We start from the raw sequence: 23,236 nt of genomic DNA on the forward strand, positions 1-23,236 counted from the left end.
TTCTCAATGGTCGTCTCCTTCTCTCTGGCTGTGCCGTGGTCCAATCACAATGGAGAGCGTCACAGCCAGGGAGAAGGTCAGATTTTTTTTTCCTCTCTGGCTGTGACGCTCTCCGCTGTGATTGGACCACGGCACAGCCAGAGAGAAGGAGACTCCCATTGAGAAACCCTGGCTTCTCCTCCCTGTACCGATGCTCAGTATTAACATACTGGGCGGGAAAACAGCAGGGGGGAGGGCACAGCGGGGCGTACAAGCGGTATTTGAAAAAAACAGGCAGGGTGGCAGCATCAGCGGAGGGTACCTGGCAAGGAAAGGTATTTAATTAAACTAAAAAAATCCATAAAGGGCCTCTTTAAATAAGTATTTATGAGCTGTGTAGTTCAAAGATAAGGGATATACTGTATGTAGCTTGCAGATAATGGACCAAAGAGAAAGAAATATTCTCACAGCTAGGCAAAGAGTTAACCTTTTATGACAAAAGCAGCTAAAAAAAAATTCAATAAATACATACATTTATAAATTAAAAAAAGAGTTTTAGCCCAAGGTGAGTAAAATGCAATTTCCCCTGAAAGGGTTCATAACCACTGCAATTTCAGCAGTTTACCCCTCTCTTCACAGATTATTAACAATGCTCCTCTTTTCTCATTATCACAACAGTGCTTCCCCTTTCCCTGTTGTCAAAGCAGTGCCATCTCCCATGCAGTCATAACAGTGTTCCATTTTCTCCGTAGTTACAGTAGTGCTCTCCCCACCAGTTACACCACTGCTCACATTCCTACCATAGTCACATCAGTGCCTCCTCTTCCTTTCTTCCTGTAGTAGTAGGAGTGATGCCCACCATCCCAGTAGCCACATCAAGGCCCCTCAGTAGGAATAAAAGCCCCCCCCAGTGATCACAGCATTGCCTACTCTATCTCTTTCGCTCACAACAAGGCCTTCCACCTTTTAATCTTTGTTCACAGGAGGGCTCACCTCCATCCAAGCTGGTGACCACGGGAGTCCCACTTCCCCAGTAATCACATTGCAGCTACCCCTCCTTTTTCTATTGATCAAAGCAGGAATTCTCTTTCCCTTTGTCTTTCATCAGTGGTGACACTAGGGCTTCCTTTTTACCTTTCCCTCTTGGAAGGACTGCCCCCTACTTTTTCCCCAGCATAGTACTTAAGGCTGGGTTCAGACCTGAGCGTTTTACAGCGCGTTCCTACGCGCTGTAAAACGCTCAACAGGCAAGAACCAATGTTTCCCTATGGGAATGGTTCTCACCTGAGCGTTTCACAGCGCGTACGATCTCGCTGTAAAACGCCCGACGCCCCAAGAAGTACAGGAGCTTCTTTGGGGCGTCTTGTCGCGCGTTCCCGTACATAGACTGACGGGAAAGCGCGACAATGGGCGTTCGCTTGTTCCGGAGCCGCATCTGTAAACGCGCATAAAATCGCGCATACAGAGTGCTCCATCCCGTACGCTCAGGTCTGAACGCAGCGTCAGGGTCTCTTTGTCTTTCATGGTATTACATCTTGCTTTAAGATTAAAATACATGCAGTGGGTACGAATATATAATATTATGATACATCTAGAACGGTGCAAATACTTTTTTCACAGCACTGAGCAATATTTCATTTCAACCTCTGTAGAATAGGGAATTACTTACCACATCTGTTTGTGCACTGATGTGTCTAGTGCATAGAATCCAGGAACTAACTGCAAATCACTTCCTGAACATGTGCAGATCTTTAAATGAATATAATTGGTTCCATAAACCTTTAGCATATGATCATAATATTTCAAAAAATTGAACCTCAATCTTGTGGTTATTTATAATCAGTGCAGCAAGTTTCTTTGAATTAATTAGAAAATATGATTCCTCATAAAATATAACCCAATGGCCATACTGTTACAATAAAAACGTGAAGATTACATGCTTGCCTTTAGCAAAGCCTGCCAAATTAATATTAAATGGATTCTCCGACCCCCAAGCCAAAATTAATTAAGTCCTCCAGTGTGTTTAACATAAAAAAAGAAACCCATTTACATCCGCTTATTTCCAGTTCCTCTCCTTGGTGCTTCTGGTCTCCTGTGGACGTGTGACATCCCGTGGTCATGTGCACCACTGCAGCCATTCACTGACCTCAGCAGCGATGTGTCCCCAAGCATTACACTGCTGGTCTAGGCCAGAGCGCTGGTGAATAGGTGAGTGGCTTTTTCTTTATGCTGTGCACTTTGGGGACATAAGTAAATTTGGCCACACAAGGAGGATTTCCACTGCGGATTTTGCTGTGATACCACAGTGGAATATATTCTGCAAAACTGTCATGGATTTTGCTTTGGATTTGCTGTGAGTTTCACTTTACACAGCAATTTCCGTTGCAGATTTTTTACACAACTTGTGGATAGGATTTATTGGAATCTTACCCAGTTTGCTGTTAATGTAAAACATTGCAGATGTTCTGCATGCGATTCCCCTGCTGAAAATCCATGTGTGGCCATACTCAATAGGGGTTGGTTCCTCACAGACAATAGAGCCATTGCAAAGGGACGATATATCCAAAGATTTACTTCTTTTGCAGTGACCACTGTAGTATTACATGTTGGCATTCAGATTAATAGCCTTGTGTCTGCAAGAGCCACTGCTCGTCAATGGCTCTCTGCTCTAGCTCACTGAGAGGGTTTCCAGGTGTGGGAACCTTCTCTAAGATGTCAACAATATGGCCCTTAGGTGGCACAACCTCTTTAAATTATAATAAACAGGTAATATTAATGTGATTCAGGGTCGGACTGGCCCACCAGAGTACCAGAGGGTACTCTGACAATAATGGACTCCTAGTAACACAAGGCCCTTAAGGTCCTATATACACAGAGGGTGGGCCCTGAGAATCGTTTCCTCTGATGGGCCCAATGGACTTAAGGCCTCCTGCACACGGCCGTGTGTCCCCGTGGCCGTATTGCGCCCCGCATACAGCGGGTCCGCAATACACGGGACAACGGCCGTGTGCATTCTGCATCATGGATGCGGACCCATTCACTTGTTCTATCTTCTTGCTTCTTGAACGGGCGGATCGCAGACCTCATTCAAGTGAATGGGGTTGCGATCCGCATGCGGCTGTCCCATGGTCGGTGCCTGTGCATTGCGTGCTGCAAGAGGCCTAAGTTCGTGTGCAAGAGGCCTAAGTTTGATCCTGATCTGATTGCAATTGTTATTTAAAGAGTGATCATTAAGGCTGCTTTCACACAGTCAGTTTTGGTCACAGTTTGATCAGTGATCGTATGCCAAAATTGGGAATGAAGCCTTAGTGCTGTATTACACCAACAGATAAGGCTACTTTCACACTTGCGGCAGAGGAATCCGGCAGGCAGTTGTTTGCCGGATCAGGCAAAACGTAAGCCAACTGATTGCATTTTAAGGCCTCATGCACACGACCGTTGTGTGTTTTGCGGTCTGCAAATCGCGGACTCACGGAACGGAGCAACGGATGCGGACAGCACACGGAGTGATGTCCGCTTCTTTTGCGGCCCCATTGAAGTGAATGGGTCTGCATCCAAGCCGCCAAAACTGCGGCTCGGATGCGGACCAAAACAACGTCCGTGTGCATGAGGCCTAAGACTGATCAGATGCAAATGCATTACAAGAATGGATCCGTCTGTCCGTTTGTCATACGGACAAACAGATGGGTTTCGATTTTTTTCACATTTTTTTCCAGGCGTCCCTCTAAATTTGAGGCCTATTGCACACGACCGTATGGCTTTTTCAGTGTTTTGCGGTCCGTTTTAAACGGATCCGTTGTTCCGTTTTTTGTTTCCGTTTCCGTTCCGTTTTTCCGTTCCGTTTTTCCGTATGGCAAATACAGTATACAGTAATTTCATAGCAAAAATTGGGCTGGGCATAACATTTTCAATAGATGGATCCGCAAAAAACGGAACGGATACGGAAGACATACGGATGCACTTCCGTATGCATTCCGTTTTTTTTGCGGACCCATAGACTTTAATGGAGCCACGGAACGTGATTTGCGGCCAAATATAGGACATGTTCTATGTTAAAACGGAACGGAAAAACGGAAACGGAATGCATACGGAACACATTCCGTTTTTTTTGCGGACCCATTGAAATCAATGGTTCCGTATACGGACCGTATACGGACCGCAAAAAACGGCCAGTAAACGGGAAAAAAAAACGGCCGTGTGAAAGAGGCCTGACTGTAAAAAAAACAGGATTGCAATAATAATTTGAGGATACTCAAGAAATGGATTAATTCTTAGAACAAGCTATGGGTGAGTTCACACTAGACTTAGGGATTCCGTTATGGCTTTTCGTTATACCATGGTTATAACGGAAAATAACGGAAACCATAAGACAGAAGGACGGATCCGTTCTTCTGCCCATAGACTTGTATTATGACGGAATGCAAAATGGAAGCCTTTAAAAGGCATTCCGTTTGCTCTCCGTCCTAATAGAAGTCTATGGGAATCAAAACGGATCCGTCTGGGTCCCGTTATGCAAGTCCTGTCGACTATGCTTTCCCATAGACTTCTATTAGGATGGAAAGCAAACGGAATGCCTTTTAAAGGCTTCCGCTTTGCATTCTGTCTGGGAATCCCTAACGCTAGTGTGAACCCACCCTAACTCAGATTAAATAAGGATAGAAAATTAGAGTAGCAAGCTGTTATATTGAGAAAGCAAATTGAACCTGGACAACCCCTTTAAGCCTCATGCACACGTCCGTGGAACACGGACCGTGAGATACCGGCCTAGATTCTTGCTGAGTGCAGGAGCGCACAGCGTCATTGGTTGCTATGACGCCCTGCGCTTCGTGCAGCCGCTGCTGCACTGTACAGCAGCGGCGACACGAAGCGCACGGCGTCATAGCAACCAATGACGATGTGCTCTCCTGCGCTCAGCAGGAATCTAGGCCGGTATCTCACCGCCTGTGTTCCACGGACGTGTGCATGAAGCTTTAGAGTAGCAAGCTGTTACACTGAGAAAGTAAACTGAAACTAAGTAATTAGGCGGGTGTAACAAACTATTCTAATAATAACAAATGATATAGCAAACAGAGAACGATTGATTCTCAGCACACTTAGAATATATAAGCAGCTACAAATATTTGCTACCAATTTAGTTTGTGTGAAAAATAACACAACTATTATATTAATATATCCATACCAGAGTATCAATAATAGCAACAAACATAGAAGAAAAAAGCAGAAAGAAAAACAATACACTAATGCTTTTTGGTGTTTTATTATTTAAGGGCTTTTTGAGAAAAGATAACACAGAGGGATAAAAAACACACTATCCTTCTCTGTGTTCATTTTTTAAAAGGATATAATAAAAGGTATTTTTTAACAAAAAGAAAGAAAAGGAATAATTAGGCCTAAACAGAATTAATATAGCCTTCGGCTATTGATTTATGTGTACTTTCAAAAAGATTCTGGGCCCAAAAGGGGTCATTTTGTCTATAATTAGAGTATGGAAACAGCGCTGCACCAGCCCACTCGGGTGTTTCAGTAAGCCTGGCACCTGGGGCTGGACAACCCCTTTAACATTTGGATAAAAAGCAAGCAAAGCAATTAAAGGGATTTGTCAGGACTTGCCTAGGAAAAGTCATCAATATCAGATTGACAGGGGTCCGACTTTCAGCATCTGCAGTAAACCACCGGGTTTACTAAAGTTAGCTAAAGTTAATATTTGCTTAATATGCACGGTGCTCTGAGGGAGAGCAGAACAGGGGTGTATAAAAGGATTAGGACTAGTGTTGATCGAGCACCAAAGTGCTCACTGGTGCTCTGGTACTCGAGTAGAACACTTTGGGATGCTCGGGTGCTCTACAGAGCACCAGAGCACAATGGAAGTCAATGGGAAAACCAGAGCATTAAACCAAGCACCCCCTACTCTGAAGAGGGGAGGATGTCTGGTTCACAGGATAAGGTCAGAAATTGATGATAGCACCACTGAAATGGTTCGGGAACAGCATGGGGAGGATGTCTGGATGCATCTTGGACTCCCAGGTCGCTGCTGGGAACGATGTGGTCCGAGTAGTACGCCACTTTTACAGACTGAAAATAATTCGTACAAAACCGAAGATAAAATAGATTTTATAGAAAAATTGTTAGGAAACATTCTTTCCTATATATTTCCTTGTATATAAAGTGCAAGTGCTGCAAAAAATTACAAGGAAGTGGCACTCCGATACAACCTGTATATCACATAAAGGAGGGCCTCATTCACATTGTGGTACAATTATTCAGGTAGTGGGACTCCTGCACTCATAAAGCCTATGCACTAAGTCAAGGATGCTCCACCTGCGGCCCTCTAGCTGTTGTTAAACTACAATTCCCACCATGCTCTGCTGAAGGCTGATAGCAGTAGGCTGTTCAGGCATGCTGGGAGTTGTAGTTTTGCAACAGCTGGAGGGCTGCAGGTTGAGCATGCCTGCACTAAGTGAAAGGGCTGCCAAAAATTAGAAGGAACCGACACTCCAATACACCCTTTATTACACATAAAGAAGGGCATCATACACACCCTTGAAAACTTATGATTAATGGCCTGCTGGTGACCCTCAAAAACATTAGGAGAAAGGGCCTGCTGGTGGTGACCCTCTAAAACAGGCATCCTCAAACTGCAGCCCTCCAGCTGTTGCAAAACTACAACTCCCAACATGCCCGAACAGCCTACAGGTATTAGCCTATAGCAGGGCATTGTGGGAGTTGTAGTTTTACAACAGCTGGAGGGACGCAGTTTGAGGATGCCTGCTCTAAAACATTAGGGGCGAGGGCCTGCTTCTGAGCTGACCATCTAAAACATTAGGGGCGAGGGCCTGCTGCTGATCTGACCATCTAAAACATTAGGGGTGAGGGTCTGCTGCTGAGCTGACCCTCTAAAACATTAGGAGCGAGGGCAGCCTAATAAGCATGTTGATATGATGGAGGAGGAGGACGAGAAAAGGAAGATTGAACCATATACCCTTTTTTGTGGTGGAAGGGGTGCATGGGAATACAGTGTATTCAATACACCATAAAAGCCACGTTTAAAGTACCTTTATGTTCAGCCGCTTTCCTCTGGTGGAATAGAGAAGTCAGGGGCAATCCAGGCCTTGTTCATTTTGATAAGAGTCAACCTGTTAGCATTTTCAGTTGACAGGCGGATCAGTTATTATGCCCCCAGCAGCACTAAATACCCGCTCTGACAAAACGCTGGTGGCAGGGCAGGCCAGCACCTCCAAGGCGAAGAGCGCCAGTTCGTGCCACGAGTCCAGCTTGGACACCCAATAGTTGTAAGGCACAGAGGGATCACTGAGGACGCTGACACGGTCTACTACATACTCCTTCAGCATCTTCCAAAACTTTTCTCTCCTTGTGACACTAGGCTGCGCATCAGAGTGAGGGTGCTGGTGTGGTGTCATGAAACTGTCCCAGGCCTTGGAGAGTGTTGCCCTGTCTCTGTTGGAACTGCTGTGTGTTCCCCTCATCTCCCCTCCTCGGTTGCATAAGGAACTACGTACTATGCTGCCAGCGTTGTCAGCTGGAAATATTTGGAGCAATTTTTCCATGAGGACCTTCTGGCACCATTTTGCTAGTCCTCTCCACCACAGGAATGAGAGATGAGAAGTTCTCTTTGTAGCGGGGGTCGGTGTTGGCCAAAATGCGTATAACGCGAGGGTCACGGGAAAGGCAGCATAACATAAAGTTAGCCATGTGTGCCAGAGTCCCAACAGACAAGACTTCGCTGTCCTCATCAGGAAGATGACTCTCAATCTCCTCATCCTCTTCCTCCTCTTCGGCCCATCCACGCTAAACAGATGGAATAAACCTGCTATGGGTACTACACTCTGTAGCGGACGCAACCGTCTCCTCATTCGCCTCCTCCTCATAATCATCCAATTCGCGCTGAGAAGACGAACTGAGGGTGGTCTGGCTATCACCCTGCGTACTGTCTTCCCCCATTTTCACCTCTTCCACATGCAAAGCGTCTGCCTTCATTGTGAACAGCGAGTGTTTCAGTAGACACCGAAGTTGGATGGTTACACTGATAATAGCTCACCATCTGTGTTGATTCCTCAAAGTTGCGTAAAACCTTACAGAGATCAGACATCAATGCCCACTAGTCGCTTGTGAAGAGTGGAAGCTGACTGGAAAGGCGATGACCATGTTGCAGCTGGTATTCCACTACTGCCCTCTGCTGCTCACAAAGCCTGGCCAACATGTAGAACGTGGAGTTCCAGTGCGTGCTCACGTTGGACAACAGTCGGTGAGCTGGCAATTGCAAGTGCTGCTGAAGCATTGCCAGACCGGCGGCAGCTGTAGATGACTTTCGGAAATGGGCACACACGCGGCGCACCTTCACCAGTAGCTCAGGCAAATTGGGGTAGGTTTTGAGAAACCGCTGAACCACTAAGTTGAACATGTGGGCTAGGCATGTGTGAGCTTGCCGAGCTCCAAAGCCGCCACCAAGTTACGGCCATTATCAGACACAATCATGCCTGGTTGTAGGTTGAGTGGCGAGAGCCACAGCTCAGTCTGGTGCCTTATCCCCTGCCACAGCTCTGCGGCGGTGTGCTGTTTGTCACCTAAGCAAATTAGTTTCAGCACAGCCTATTGCCACTTCCCCACTGCAGTGCTACACTGCTTCCAGCTACTGACTGATGGCTGACTGGTGCTGCAAGATGAGAATTCAGAGGTGGAAGTGGAGGAGGAGAAGGGGGGGGGGGGGGTTGCAGCCACTAATGTAGGTGGTGGCGGAAATCCTGATGGAAGTAGGGCTCGCAATCCTTGTCGTCAGTAGCACCTGTGCCATCCCAGGGTACGACTTGCTCCCGGCCTCCACAATGTTCACTGTGCCGTCAGGGAAATATAGTGTCCCTGGCCAAAAGCACTTGTCCATGTGTCAGTCGTTAAGTGGACCTTCCCAAAAACTGTGTTGATCAGGGCACGGGTGATGTTACGGGACACATGCTGGTGTAAGGCGGGGACGGCACTCTGGGAAAAATAGTGGCGGCTGGGGACTGAGTAACGAGGGACGGCCGCTGCCAACAGTTGCAAGCCTGTTTGGTGTGGCCCGCCTTCTCCCTTTTGCCACCCCACTGCCTCTTCCAGCCTGTTGCGGTGCTGCGGATCCCTCTCCCTCTGTACTGCTGTCCTTGCTCGGCTTGCGACCTTCCCAGGTTGGGTCAGTGATTTCATTGTCCACCACCTCCTCTTCCACTTCCTCACTCTGGTCATCCTCCTGACTTGTTGACCTAGCAAGAACCTCACTTATTGACAACTGTGTCTCATCCTCATCATCCACCTCGTGAAACACTAATTGCCGTTCCCCACCGTCATCTTCGTCTGACTGTGGATTCTCAAGAGTTTGGGAATCAGTGCACAAGATCTCCTCATGTCCCTATTCAAGCGCGCTTGGCAAGAGGCCCAAACCAAGGAATAGCGATGAAAAGAGTTCCTCGGAAGATCTGTGTGTGAGATCACTTGTTTGCCAAGACTCTCCATGGTGGAAGGAAGGAGGATCAGGGTGAGGATTCTGTTGACCAGACTCCTGGCTATTTAGACTGGACTTTGTGGAAGACAGGGTGGTGCTTAACCGACTGGAAGCATTATCTGCTGCAATCCAACCGACCACCTGGTCGCACTGGTGTGACTTCGAGAGTGGTGTCCTGCACTGCCCTGCAAACTGAGACATGAAGCTAGGTATCGTGGATGAGTGTGTTTCTTGTGCTCTTACAGCAGGCACAGTTTGACCGCACCCAGGGCCACGGCCTCTGCGTGCACCATCAGCAGCACGCCTACTTCCCCGTCCCTTACTGCTCGCCTTGAGCATATTAAATGGTATATATGCTTGCAAGTATGTCACACGTACAGTAGCGCAGGTTTTGTAAGTGTATGCGCAAATAAATTACAATGAATGTAACAGATATTTACGATGCGCAAACGTTATACAGGAGATGTAGCACGGGTAATGTCGCTGTCACCAGCGGCGAAAAAATTACGCTGAATGTCACAGATATTTAGGATGCGCAAACGTTATACAGGAGATGTAGCACAGGTAATGTCACTGTCACCAGAGGCTAAGAAAAAATTACACTAAATGTCACAGATATTTAGGATGCGCAAACGTTATACAGGATATGTAGTGCAGGTAATGTCGCTGTCACCAGCACTGAAAAAATTACACTGCATGTCACAAATATTTAGGATGCGCAAACGTTATACAGGTAGCGCAGGTAATGTCACTGTCACCAGCGGCGAAAAAAATTACACTGAATGTCACAGATATTTAGGATGCGCAAATGTTATACAGGAGATGTAGCGCAGGTAATGTCACTGTCACCAACGGCTAAGAAAAAATTACACTGAATGTCACAGATATTTAGGATGCACAAACATTATACAGGAGATGTAGCGCAGGTAATGTCACTGTCACCAGAGGCTAAGAAAAAATTACACTGAATGTCATAGATATTTAGGATGCGCAAACATTATACAGGAGATGTAGTGCAGGTAATGTCGCTGTCACCAGCAGCAAAAAAAATTACACTGCATGTCACAGATATTTAGGATGCGCAAACGATATACAGGAGATGTAGCTCAGGTAATGTCGCTGTCACCAGCAGCTAAGAAAAAATTACACTGAATGTCACAGATATTTAGGATGCACAAACGTTATACAGAAGATGTAGCGCAGGTAATGTCGCTGTCAGCAGGGGCCAAACACAATTGCGCTAAATGTCACAGATATTTAGGATGCGCAAATGTAACACAACAGATGTAGCAGAGGTTGTGTCACTGCGAGGTTGCGCTAATAATATATATTGCAGCCATATAAAACAATAGTCCTTAAAAGGACTTTTGGGTCTCTAACACCTTTCAACACTAAACCATGCCTAAAAAAATAAATAAAAAATTCCTGTCCCTACACTATCTGTCCGTTCTGCTGCAGCTCGCCCTGACTAAGACTGAGCCGAACTGGCTATATAGCACCCGAGACGCGTTACGGCCAGCCAATAACTGTAATACAAGTAACCAACATGGCTATGGCATTACAGTGAGTGCCAGTACCGCCCCCCATACGTTTATTGGCTGCGTAGCAGTCAACAAACGTGCGGGAAGGAGACTCGAGCATAGCGCTCAAGCACACGCAGCGTTCTGCCAAGCATGGTGTCAAACACTATTTGGGACCATTAAAAAGGGACAGTGCAAAGCTAGTGAAAGCTAACGTACATTTACTGCTATAGACTTCACTGTATGTGGTTTGGGTTATATTGCTTCTGGCGCCCTTCCACTCTTTTGAAACTGACTGCCCATTTGTTAAAAGACTGCATCCCGCAATTGGGCATCGCAGAAATATTGATAAAGAAATTACATGCCTTTGGTCAGTTGGGAAGATTGCATTGTATAGCTAAAGAGAGACTCAGAGGGGACTGTTATCATTTCTACCCCCTATACACAGCATTTGAGAACATTCTACACTGTGGTATATTTCTTAACTGTGCCCATTACTTGGGCTTGTACTGTGATACCCATCATCCCCTGCCCATTAGCTGTAACCAGGCACTGGAACTACACAGTTCCATCCATGTCTGGTCCCTACAGCGCTGCTCCAATTGACTTGAAGACCACACTCAGGGCCCAGATGTGGCCCTCTCCCATGATGAACCCCAAGCTATTACTTCTGCTCTGTACATACATATGGCATATAATGGAGCATGGTACAGCAGCATGCACAGTCGCTACAGTTCCATATTAGGGAGCTCTTTGCAAGGGTCAAAAGGACAAAAACATATCTTCATATAAAATTTGAAGCATACCCTAGGTGGGCCCATCAGCTTCAATCTGTCCTGAAGTTTATAGGTATTGAGCATATGGACAATGATATATAACAATAGGTACACATACATTTATTGAAAGGGTTGTCTGGAACCACAGCTGAGGCCAGTGATTGCCTGCAGCAGTGGTGCCCAACCATTTTTCGTCTGAGGGCCGCACTAGACTTGGTATAAATTTTGCGGGCCGGAACCAGGTAGCTTTGCCAGAAAGAAATGCAAATGCTGTGAGGGGGCACATGTGAACATTACTACTGTGAAGAGGGCACATATCTGGCATAACTACTCTGAGGGGGCACATATCTGGGCATAACTACTGTGAGGAGGGCACATATCAGGGTATAACTACTGTGAAGATGGCACATATCAGGGTATAACTACTGTGAGGGGGCACGAGTGAGCATTACTACTGTGAAGAGGGCACATATCTGGCATAACTACTGTGAGGGGGCACATATCAGGGTATAACTACTCTGAGCAGGGCACATATCAGGGCATAACTACTGTGAAGAGGGCACATATCTGGGCATAACTACTGTGAGGGTGCACATATCTGGGCATAACTACTGTGAGGGGGCACATATCTGGGCATAACTACTTGAGGGGGCACATATCTGGGCATAACTACTATGAGGGGTCATGCGTGAGCATTACGTCTGTGAAGAGGGCACATATCTTGGCATTATTACTGTGAGGGGGCACATATCTGGGCATAACTACTGTGAGGGGGCATGTGTGAGCATTACTACTGTGAAGAGGGCACATATCTTGGCATTATTACTGTGACGGGGCATGTGATGATCACACACTGCACTACATACATTACACACATGTATACATCACATACTGCGCTCTCACCTTCTTCTGCAGGTCTACCTTGATGTCTGGTCTTTAGGCTTCAGTCAGATCCTCCACCGCCATGCTTGCGCCGTGTGCCCGACACCACCAGGAGCTGGCCCCTCCTCCTTTCATCTCCCGCCGTCTTCTCCTATAGCAGGGCGCTCTATCGCTCCAGTGCCCGCCCAATCTTACCAATCAGGGGCGTAGCTAGAAATGACTAGGCCCCATAACAAAAACAATTATGGGCCCCCCCTCCCGGATCTCCCACCCCCACATACCTATCGGACGTCCCACCCCTTCCAGAGCTCCCAACCAAACACCCCTCCAGGACCTCCCACCCCAACATCCCCACACCCCTCCCTAGATCCCCCTAAGTGTCATCCACATATCCCCTCGTAGGTGTCAACCACAGATCCCCCTGTAAGTGTCATCCACAGATCCCCCTGTAAGTGTCATCCACAGATCCCCCCGTAAGTGTCATCCACAGATCCCCCCGTAAGTGTCATCCACAGATCCCCCCGTAAGTCTCATCCACAGATCCCCCCGTAAGTGTCATCCACAGATCCCCCCATAAGTGTCATCCACAGATCCCCCCATAAGTGTCATCCACAGATCCCCCCATAAGTGTCATCCACAGATCCCCCCGTAAGTGTCATCCACAGACCCCCCCGTAAGTGTCATTCACAGATCCCCCCGTAAGTGTCATCCACAGATCCCCCCATAAGTGTCATCCACAGATCCCCCCATAAGTGTCATCCACAGATCCCCCCGTAAGTGTCATCCACAGATATCCCCTCAGTGTCATCCACAGATATCCCCTCAGTGTCATCCACAGATATCCCCCTCAGTGTCATCCACAGATCTCCTCCCCACCCAGAGCCGCTTCCTAGCTAATTTATTCACTGCACTTGCCTCTGTATAATTGAAGAGAAGCGCCGTAATCTAGCACAGGCGCACTGGCAGAGGCCAGGAAGACGGTGCATGTGCACTTCGATGCCTCTGCCAGTGCGCCTGTGCAAGATTACGACGCTTCTCTTCAATTTCACAGAGGCAAGTGCAGTGAATAAATTAGCTAGGAGGCGGCGCTGGGCGGGGAGATTGCAGGCACAGGCAGCATCGCTTTGCTGCCTGTGCCATTCGCAGCGCGCCCTGGCTGATAAAGTCCTGTTACTGCGTGGACCGCATGACATGGCTTCTCGGGCCGCATTTGGCCCGCGGGCCGTAGATTGGGCATCACTGGCCTGCAGCATTTATGTCTGTTGTTGTGACGTCAATCCTGCAGCGCCAAACACTGGCGGTAGCATTGGGTTGGCACTGCTTAAACGGAAGGGTACTTCTTTTAATATTTTATACAATTTCACATCATTGACCCATTTTTGTCTTGATCGCAGACAACCCCTTTAATGTAAATGTCATGTCGCAATGTTCAAAGGGGTTGTCCAATGAAAACTATTCTACCTTTTTCAAAGCAGAACATGGATATGAATATTTTTGCAATTGCATGTAATTAAAAATATAATATTGCCACTAAGTTATTCAAATCAATCTGTATAGTGCCACCTACTGCTTGTTTTTTCCCTTATGTCTCTGTCCACCTTGCTGAGGTGGTCACACATGCTCACTCATATCATTCAACTGTCGCAAGCCGTATCTACTGTTAGAAGCTGCGACAGTTACAGGAAGTGAGCTAAATTAGATAGGACATGTCTCCTGAGAAAGGACATGCCCTTGAACGGCCAGCTAAATCGAGCAGAGGAAGAGAGCAATGCGCAGGGAGATTTCTGGATTCATGCACAGGGTGGATTTGTTAGGGTACTTTTACACTTGCGTTGTTTGATTCCGGCAGGCAGTTCCGTTGAATGCCTGATCAGTCAGAAAAATGCATTGCAATAACGGATCAATTTTTCCGGTGTCATCAGGCAAAACGGATCCGGTATTTATTTATTTTTCTCATTTTTAAAGGTCTGCGCATGCGCAGCCCGGAAGGACAGAACCGGCATTCCAGTATTTTGAATGCCGGATCTGGCACTAATACATTCCTATGAAAAAAATTGCCAGATTCGGCATTCAGGCAAGTCTTCAGTCTATTTCGCCGGAGATAAAACCGTAGCATGCTACGGTTTTCTCTTTTGCCTGATCAGTCAAAATGACTGAACTGAAGACATCCTGATGCATCCTGAACGGATTACTCTCCATTTAGAATGCATCGGGATATGCCTGATCAGTTCTTTTCCGGTATAGAGCCCCTGTGACGGAACTCTATGCCGGAAAAGAAAAACGCTAGTGGGAAAGTAGCCTAAGGGTACTTTCACACTTGCGTTTTTCTTTTCCGGCAACTAATCAGTATTATCCCCATGCATTCTGAATGGAGAGTAATCCGTTCAGGATGCATCAGGATGTCTTCAGTTCAGTCATTTTGACTGATCAGGCAAAAGAGAAAACCGCAGCATGCTACGGTTTTATCTCCGGTGAAAAAAACGGAAGACTTGCCTGAATGCCGGATCCGGCATTTTTTCCCATAGGAATGTATTAGTGCCGGATCCGTCCTTCCGGTCTGCGCATGCCCAGACTGAAAAATAGGTGAAAAAAATAAATGCCGGATCCGTTTTTGCCGGATGACACCGGAAAGACGGATCCGGCATTTCAATGCATTTTTTCGACTGATCAGGCATTGTTAAGACTGATCAGGATCCTGATCAGTCTTACTAATGCAATCAGTTGGCATACGTTTTGCCTGATCCAGCAGGCAGTTCCGGCGACGGAACTGCTTGCCGGATCTCTCTGCCGCAAGTGTGAAATTACCCTAAGAAAGAGGTTGTCATGTACTATATGATGCCTGATTTTCATTATTTTCATTAATCATGAGATAACCCCTTTAAGTTAAATTGTTCAATTCAATAGAAAAAAAAGCCTGGTTATCATTAGCGATGTTCATCCAGTTTGCCTTCTGAGCATAATACTCTTCAGATGACAAATATTCAACATTCTAGTTGTCATTTTCCATTGCAAATGATTTATAGAATAAGTGATTTCACTGCGGAATAATATTCTAAACTATACTAAAATGAAAATAAATTACACAAAGAAGGGGGATGTAACTTCTGTTCTCCAGAAGGTAATTTAATCTGAGGGAGTTGAATAGGGTAGCTTCCTTCTCACGCAAAGGATAGACGCATGACTCAGCATCGGCTCCATGACAGTGAGTGAATAATGGAGCGTTATATCATGTGAACACAGGCAGTGTTTACTCTTGGTCATATAAAAAGTATGAAAAACAATAATTAAAAAAAGCATATGCAAATGATAACAGGGAAAACTTGTGACACGTCAGAGCTACACCCGGATATGCAGAATTTGCTCCCTTAGTGCCCTCTTCCTAGTTATACCAGGTTAAGGCGCCACACAGTAGTTATGCCCCGTAGTGCCCCCTTTACAATAGTGAAGCCCCTTTAGTGTTAATGAAATAAAAATGAATACTCACATAGCCCATTCTACTGATAAACGGAACACATCATGCTATCCTCAGCAGCATGGGCAATGCAGTGACGCACCTTCTGAGCTGAGCATGAAAGCGCACAGGCTGAGGGATGGCCCCCGGCCTGTACGCATTCATTTTCAGCTCAGCTGGCTTGATGAACTCACAGCATTTTGCCTGCTGCTGGGGAGAGTAAAGATTGCTAAAAGGTGTTGCAGGGAGCTGACGGCTCCCTGCTTTACCAGTGTGTAACATCCTGAAGTATGTCACTAAACTTCTTCCACCCTGCTTCATAATGTTGAGTGTATATGTGTATTGTCATCTAGTGTAACATAACTGTGCATTTGCTTTTATATATATTTCTATGCCTGTTTTATATATATGCTGTGATTCTTAATGTACACCAGCAGGTGGCAGCAGTATGCAGCAGGTCATAGGTAGTACCTAGGCTGGAATAGACCATTCCAGGCTAGCCCCCCCCCTTTCTGAGGAGGAGTGGAATGTTCCCACATCCTACTTCAGGGGGAGGAAGGAAAGTTCTAGGCGGTGTGTGAGCCACCCCCCTGCTGGGGAAGGCTGTGTTAGTAGGAGCTCCCAGAAACAGGGATCCCAACCTTGAATCCAAGCCTCGGCTGAGGCCCAAGATCAACCTTCCCAGCTTGAGTCATCTACCTCAGCTGTGGACAAAGAAAGCAGCCATATACAGCACTATAGATCTCCAGGAAGACAACACCATACCCTGCGAGCAGTTCTGTAAGTACAGATCCAAAGACAAAGAGAAGATAAGTACCTCATCAGCTAGTCAGGCCCAAACTAAGCAGACTAAAGACAGAGCAGAAGATAGATACCTGCCAGATTCTACTAGGCGTATGTATAAGAAGAAGAATACATATAAATTCCTGCCACATATTGCCACTACCTGCTGGGATCCTAGACTATTGCTGTACCTGTATGGATCAAAGCTGCATACCACCAAGTAAAGACAAGTTGGACCCTATTATCTGTGTGGATTTCCATCATTCCTCAATTACTCCTATTAACAACACTCATTTTATTGCATGTGAGCCAGGATACAGGAGTCCAGCCGTACCAAGGTAGGAGACACCGTTGACACTACCATATCTGCTATACAGAGACATTATCCCCCTCTGGCATTCCTCACCTGGTACGTGAGCTTATAACATCTTAAAGGGCCCTGCTACAGTACCTGCGCAAGCTGTAATTGGCGTCATGAACTATTACACATATAAACCGACCCACTGCATAGCATCCCCACTGACCCAGTGTCCTGCTCATTGCATTAAAGTGGCGTCATGAACAGGATCGGATTGAATTGTGTGTCCATCCCTGCTAACAGAACCGGATCTGGTTCCCCGGATCCCAGTGTCCTGCTCATTGCAAGTGCATCCAACTATGGCGACATGCACACAACCGTATGTGTTTTGTGGTCCGCAAAAAAAACCGGATGACATCCGTTTGCCATCTTTTTTTTTTTTTTGCGGATCCATTGTAACAGTGCCTAAAATGGACAAGTATAGGACATGTTCTATTTTTTTGGCGGGGCTACGGAACGGACATACTGACGCGGACAGCACACAGTATGCTGTCCGCATTTTTTGCGGACCCACTGAATTGAATGGGTCCACATCCTCTCTGTGTCCTCCGGATACAGTGGAAATCAAAACATTCCTCGGCCATCCTGGACTGCGGAACAGCCGCCAAAATCTGGGACTATCCTGCTGGATCCAGGACAGTTGGGATGTATGGTCTTATAGGGTTTGCTGTTATAAAGACAAGCCCTGTTAAACCATATGGACATCATAGAAGGGGGTTCCCTGCTATTCTCATATGTTATATGGACTGTCATTCATTTGGATTGCCTTTATGGTGCTGTTAACAGCTGTTTTTTGGGGTTAAATAAGCCCGACCTGTCAGCTTCTTTTTATAATGGGTTATCTTAGTGAGACAACCCCTTTAATAAGGATAATATATTGGTAGTGTTGCTTTTATCATGAACAAAAATATACACATGATACTTGTTATGAGCGGGTGCGGACACCTATTGTCACTGACTTGGCTTAGGGCTAGTCCTAAGGCCTAGTTCACATGAACGTTTTTTTTGCGGGTGTACGGGCCGTTTTTTTGTGTTCCGTATACGGTCCGTATACGGAACCATTCATTTCAATGGTTCCGCAAAAAAAACGGAATGTGTTCCGTATGCATTCCGTTTCCGTATTTCCGTTTTTCCGTTCCGTTGAAAGATAGAGCTTGTCCTATATTTGGCCGTAAATCACGGGTCGTGGCTCCATTCAAGTCAATGGGTCCGCAAAAAAAACGGAACACATACGGAAATGCATCCGTATGTCTTCCGTTTCTGTTCCGTTTTTTCTGAACCATCTATTGAAAATGTTATGGCCAGCCCAATTTTTTCTATGTAATTACTGTATACTGTATATGCCATACGGAAAAACGGAACGGAAAAACGGAAAGGAAACGGAAACACAACGGAACTCAAAAACGGAACAACGGATCCGTGAAAAACGGACCGCAAAAAACAATAAAAGCCATACGGTCGTGTGAACTAGGCCTAAGGGTGTTATCTAAGTGGCCCCCTGGTTTTCACCCTTTCAACCCAGATCAGGGATCTGGTCTTCACTGCAAGGGAACAGCCAGGATGCTATCTGTTGGAGTCGTTTCCGTTCACTGACAGCTCAACTGAAGCAGGTCAAGAAGCACCTGTGCGTGGAAACATAGGGGATACGTAGAATCGTAGTCAGTGGACAGGCTGAGGTCTGAGCAGGCAGAGTTCGTTCAATCAGGTAAACAGGCAGCACAGGATCCGTCCGATAAACAGACAGAGGTCAGGGTGTCTGGAACAGGTTAAACACAGTCAATAGACAGAGGTCTGGTACGGAAGATCAGACCATACTAAACACCTTTGCAGAGACTAGGCAAGCTAGTAATTTTTTTGCTCAGGCACCCTCCCATAGGGAAAGGTACCTTCAATCCCCAGAGAAGGTAAGCCATAGGATGAGGATTGTATTAGGACAAGCACCAGCTGACCCTTTAAGAGCTAGAGAGTTAAGCCTCATTCAAATGTCCGTGCTCAAATCCGTGAGAAGGTAGTGATGCATCCGTGAAGCTGTCCGTGAAGGATCTGTGTTGGGTCCGTGTTTCAGCTTTTTGCTGTCCGCGTGACATCCGTGTTTCACTGATCCTGCACAGCAGAAAAATAATTTTCAAAGCATCTCTTCCTAATGATCCGTGAAACATGGCTGCAACACGGACCGTGCTAAAGCACTGATGTGTGAATACACGCATTAAAATGAATGGGAATTTTTTTTTAAAATGTAGCAGCTCAACGATAACAAAATATAGGTGTAGAGAACCTTTTTTGTAGTGGTGGAGCCAGCAGTGTTGGGAGCCAGTCTGAAGCTCCCCCAGCTAAACGCAAAACTTGTAAAGAGACCGCAGCACTCACTTGTCCTCTGCATTCCAAAATGTATTCACCAACTTAGTTCACTAAGTTGGTGAATACATTTTGGAATGCAGAGGACAAGTGAGTGCTGCGGTCTTTTTACAAGTTTTGCGTTAAAATGTATGGGGACGTGTGCTGTCCGTGGAGAACACGTAGACAGCACACGTCCATGGAACACTGACGTATGAATGAGGCTTCAGTGCACACGAGCAGGCAAGCATGCATGTAAGGGGACCTCTAGTTCAAATCCTATAGCCAGTAGGACTCCTTGATGGTCTTTCCACTCTAGAAGTCTCCTTTTGTCAGGAGGGGACCCTGGCAATAAGCTGATCACAGGGTTCAGCTGCTAGGGTCCTCAGCAATCATCTCTGGAGCCACCCTGCAAGAAGCGTTCAGTTCCCCTGCAGTGTCACCACAGGGATACTGGTAATTAAATGTTGTTCCTTAAAATCAATAGGCTGCTTGTGCAATGCATGAAGGTGCTGGGTCCTGAAAGACACAGGCCAAGGCTTATGTGTCTGCACCTCTACGGGTACTTTCACACTAGCGTTATTCTTTTCCGGCATAGAGTTCCGTCAAAAGGGCTCTATGCCAGAAAAGAACTGATCAGGCATATCCCAATGCATTCGGAATGGATAGAAATCCGTTCAGTTTGCATCAGTATGCCTTCCGTTCAGTCACTGTCAGGCGTTTTGGCCGGACATAAGACCACAGCATGCTGCGGTATTATGTCTGTCCAAGATGCCTGATCAATCGCCGGAATTAATTCCCATTGACTTGCATTAGTGCCGGATCCGGCATTGCAAAACAACTGAAGGACGTATGCGCAGACCGGGAAAACGGGGAAAAAGACTGAAAGACGGATCCGTCCATCCGCATGACAAGCGGAGAGACGGATCCGTTCTTGCAATGCATTTGTAGACGGATCCGCACCCGGATCCGTCTACAAATGCTGTCAGTTGTCACACTGATCGGCGGATCCGGCAGGCAGCTCCGACGACGAAACTGCCTGCCGGGTCATACTAAGGCTACATGCACACGACCGTGCCGTTTTTTGCGGTCTGCAAACCGCGGATCCGCAAAAAAACGGAAGCCGCCCGTGTGCCTTCCGCAATATGCGGAACAGAACGGGCGGCCCATTGTAGAAATGCCTATTCTTGTCCGCAAAACGGACAAGAATAGGACATGCTATATTTTTTTTGCGGGGCCACGGAACGGTGCAACGGATGCGGACAGCACATGGAGTGCTGTCCGCATCTTTTGCGGCCCCATTGAAGTGAATGGGTCCGCATCCGAGCCGCGAAAACGGCGGCTCGGATGCGGACCAAAACAACGGCATGAGGCCTAAGTGTGAAAGTACCCTACTCCGTCTAAAAAAGTGCCACAATATAGCGTAACGAAATGTTCGCCAAACTTGGTTGAAAAGATGTCGAGCTTACCTTTGTGGACAGGACTGAGTTAAACTCCATTCATTTTATTTCTGCATTTCCCTCTACCAAAGTTCCTTTCACGACCAGTGTAATCGGATTCCTTATGAAATGGTAATCTCTCTTAAATTAAAGAAATGAAAATTCCCCGATACCTTAACATATTACATATTTTATATTCTACTGTTTTTCATTTGTTTGGAAAGTATGCACTTAAAACACATGACAAACAGTCTGACTCAGTACAACTAGAACATTGTGTTTGCAAGTCACACAAAGAATAAGCTGTAGTACGAAATAAATACAGTAAAGCTTGTGTTTGGGAGTAATCCACCTCCAAATGGTCATGTATTCTATAGACCCAACCTCCATACAAAGTCATCACTTATATGGCCCATACACACGGCTATATTTTTAGTCCACGATTTTTGCAGACCAGAGGCAGACCCATTCATCTAAATACGTGCGCTGCCCGTCTGTTCCGTGGCCCTGCTAAAAAATAGAGCATGCCTTATTTTTGTCCGTTTTGTGGACAAGGATAGGACATTTTTATAGAAGTTTAAAAAAAATGGTGGCCTGCGCTTGGCTGGGATCTGTGTTTTGCGCACTGCAAAACACTTATGGCCATGTGTATGAGCCCATACACTCATTGATAAAAAAAAAAAATGCACCCACATTGAAGTGTTGGATTGTTGTAAAATTCGCCATGCAGTTATGCCACAGACAGATATGTAAATGAATAATGATGTGGTCTGATTAGACACTGGGTCTTGCCAAAAGAGGGCGTAAAAGTGCTTCTCCCACTGCCCTATAAAAGAAATGCTCTCAGAAGCTACTTTTGGGTAGTGTAGCTCTTGGTTACAGATCGTTAACTGCTAGACATGCCTCTATGACGTACTTAAAGAGATTTTGTCCAGATGACAGACTTAGAGAGTGGGTGATTCGTTGGACTGCGAGAGGCAGGGTGGTCACTTCAACGAATTGCACACCATCTAGGCTGCTCTGACCTAGCTGTTAGAAGGTGCTGAGAGAAGTAGTAACTGACTACCAGTAGAGAGGATCATTTGATCCACCAACAAGCACGAGCAGCACCTCTATCCAGACACAGGTGGCACCTTCATTACACACCCCTGTCTTTTCTGGACCATTTCCAGGAGCTTAGCAGAGGGAAACATGGTGTCACAGCATCCATTGTCCTACCATTGATAGCCAGCCACTGTTGCCTTTGTTAGCAGTGGTATAGTGAGCGAGAAACCTGGACTGCTCCTGACTGGAACCATATCTTCTTCAGCGATAAATCCAGGTTCAATTTGAGATCCCACAATGGTATCGGTTAAGTATGGAGGCCTGGTGATGAGCACTTCAATCCTACCTTTGCTGTGGAGTGACACACTGCCCCGACTGCTGGTGTGATGATCTGAGGAGCCATCGTATAGGACAGTCAGTCACCCCTAGTAGTGATTTGAGGAACACTAACAGCTTAGCGATATACAGTAAGTGCAGGACATCCTGTGGCCACATGTGTTGCCTCTCATGGCAGGACTTTCAACTGGTGCTCGCCCACACACAGCAAGGGTTTCCCAGGAATGTCTCAGATTGGAACAGCTCCTTGGCCTACATGGTTGCCGGATTTATCACCAATCGAGCATTTATGGTACCAACTGGGACTCCAGCTTCAGCAGCCCACGAATATGCAGGATCTACCGGCCCAGCTGTAACATCTGTGGGCAAATGTGAAGCAGGATACCATATGGAACCTGTATGCCTCCATACCAAACTATATCTCATTTTGTATTTAGGCTAGAAGTGCCAAACAGGGTCCTAGAGCCACCTTTCAGTTGTATAGTTTTCCCCAATAAACTTCTCCTTTCTATTGTAATCACTTACATATATCATCATTACATTCACACATAGAAAGTTTCTTTCCGTTCCAACAACTCCTTCGTGGTGCATTATTTTTTGTCAATAACTGTATATAATACTTATAGCACGAGCATATAATAACTTAAAAGGACTTGGGAGCATTTTAATACATCTATATTACAGTTGCAAGAAAAAGTAAGTCAACGGTTTGAATTACATGTTTCCGTATGGATCCTTACTTAAATGTGGTCACAACCAGGTGTTCAGTTCATATCTGAGCAGATAGAGTTAACATCCAAAGCACAGGGAGAAAAAGTAAGTGAACCTCTGTGTGTTAATGACT

General features: G+C 46.2%; 1 protein-coding gene across 2 annotated transcripts in view; it reads right to left on the reverse strand.

Annotated features, from left to right (window-relative positions):
• AMMECR1 (AMMECR nuclear protein 1) overlaps positions 1 to 23,236 on the reverse strand; it is a 248,496-nt gene that overhangs the window by 162,626 nt on the left and 62,634 nt on the right. The window contains exon 1 of one of the 2 annotated variants that reach the window (XM_040442445.1): positions 21,043 to 21,146. The exons of the other annotated variant lie outside the window; for it this stretch is intronic. The gene's annotated coding sequence lies outside the window, so the exon portion shown is untranslated. Of the gene's footprint in view, positions 1 to 21,042; positions 21,147 to 23,236 lie in introns of those variants that run through there. 2 annotated transcript variants of the gene reach the window in all.

The sequence above is a fragment of the Bufo bufo genome, chromosome 8 (assembly GCF_905171765.1).
Source record: "Bufo bufo chromosome 8, aBufBuf1.1, whole genome shotgun sequence".
In the NCBI taxonomy this organism is placed as follows: Eukaryota; Metazoa; Chordata; class Amphibia; order Anura; family Bufonidae; genus Bufo; species Bufo bufo.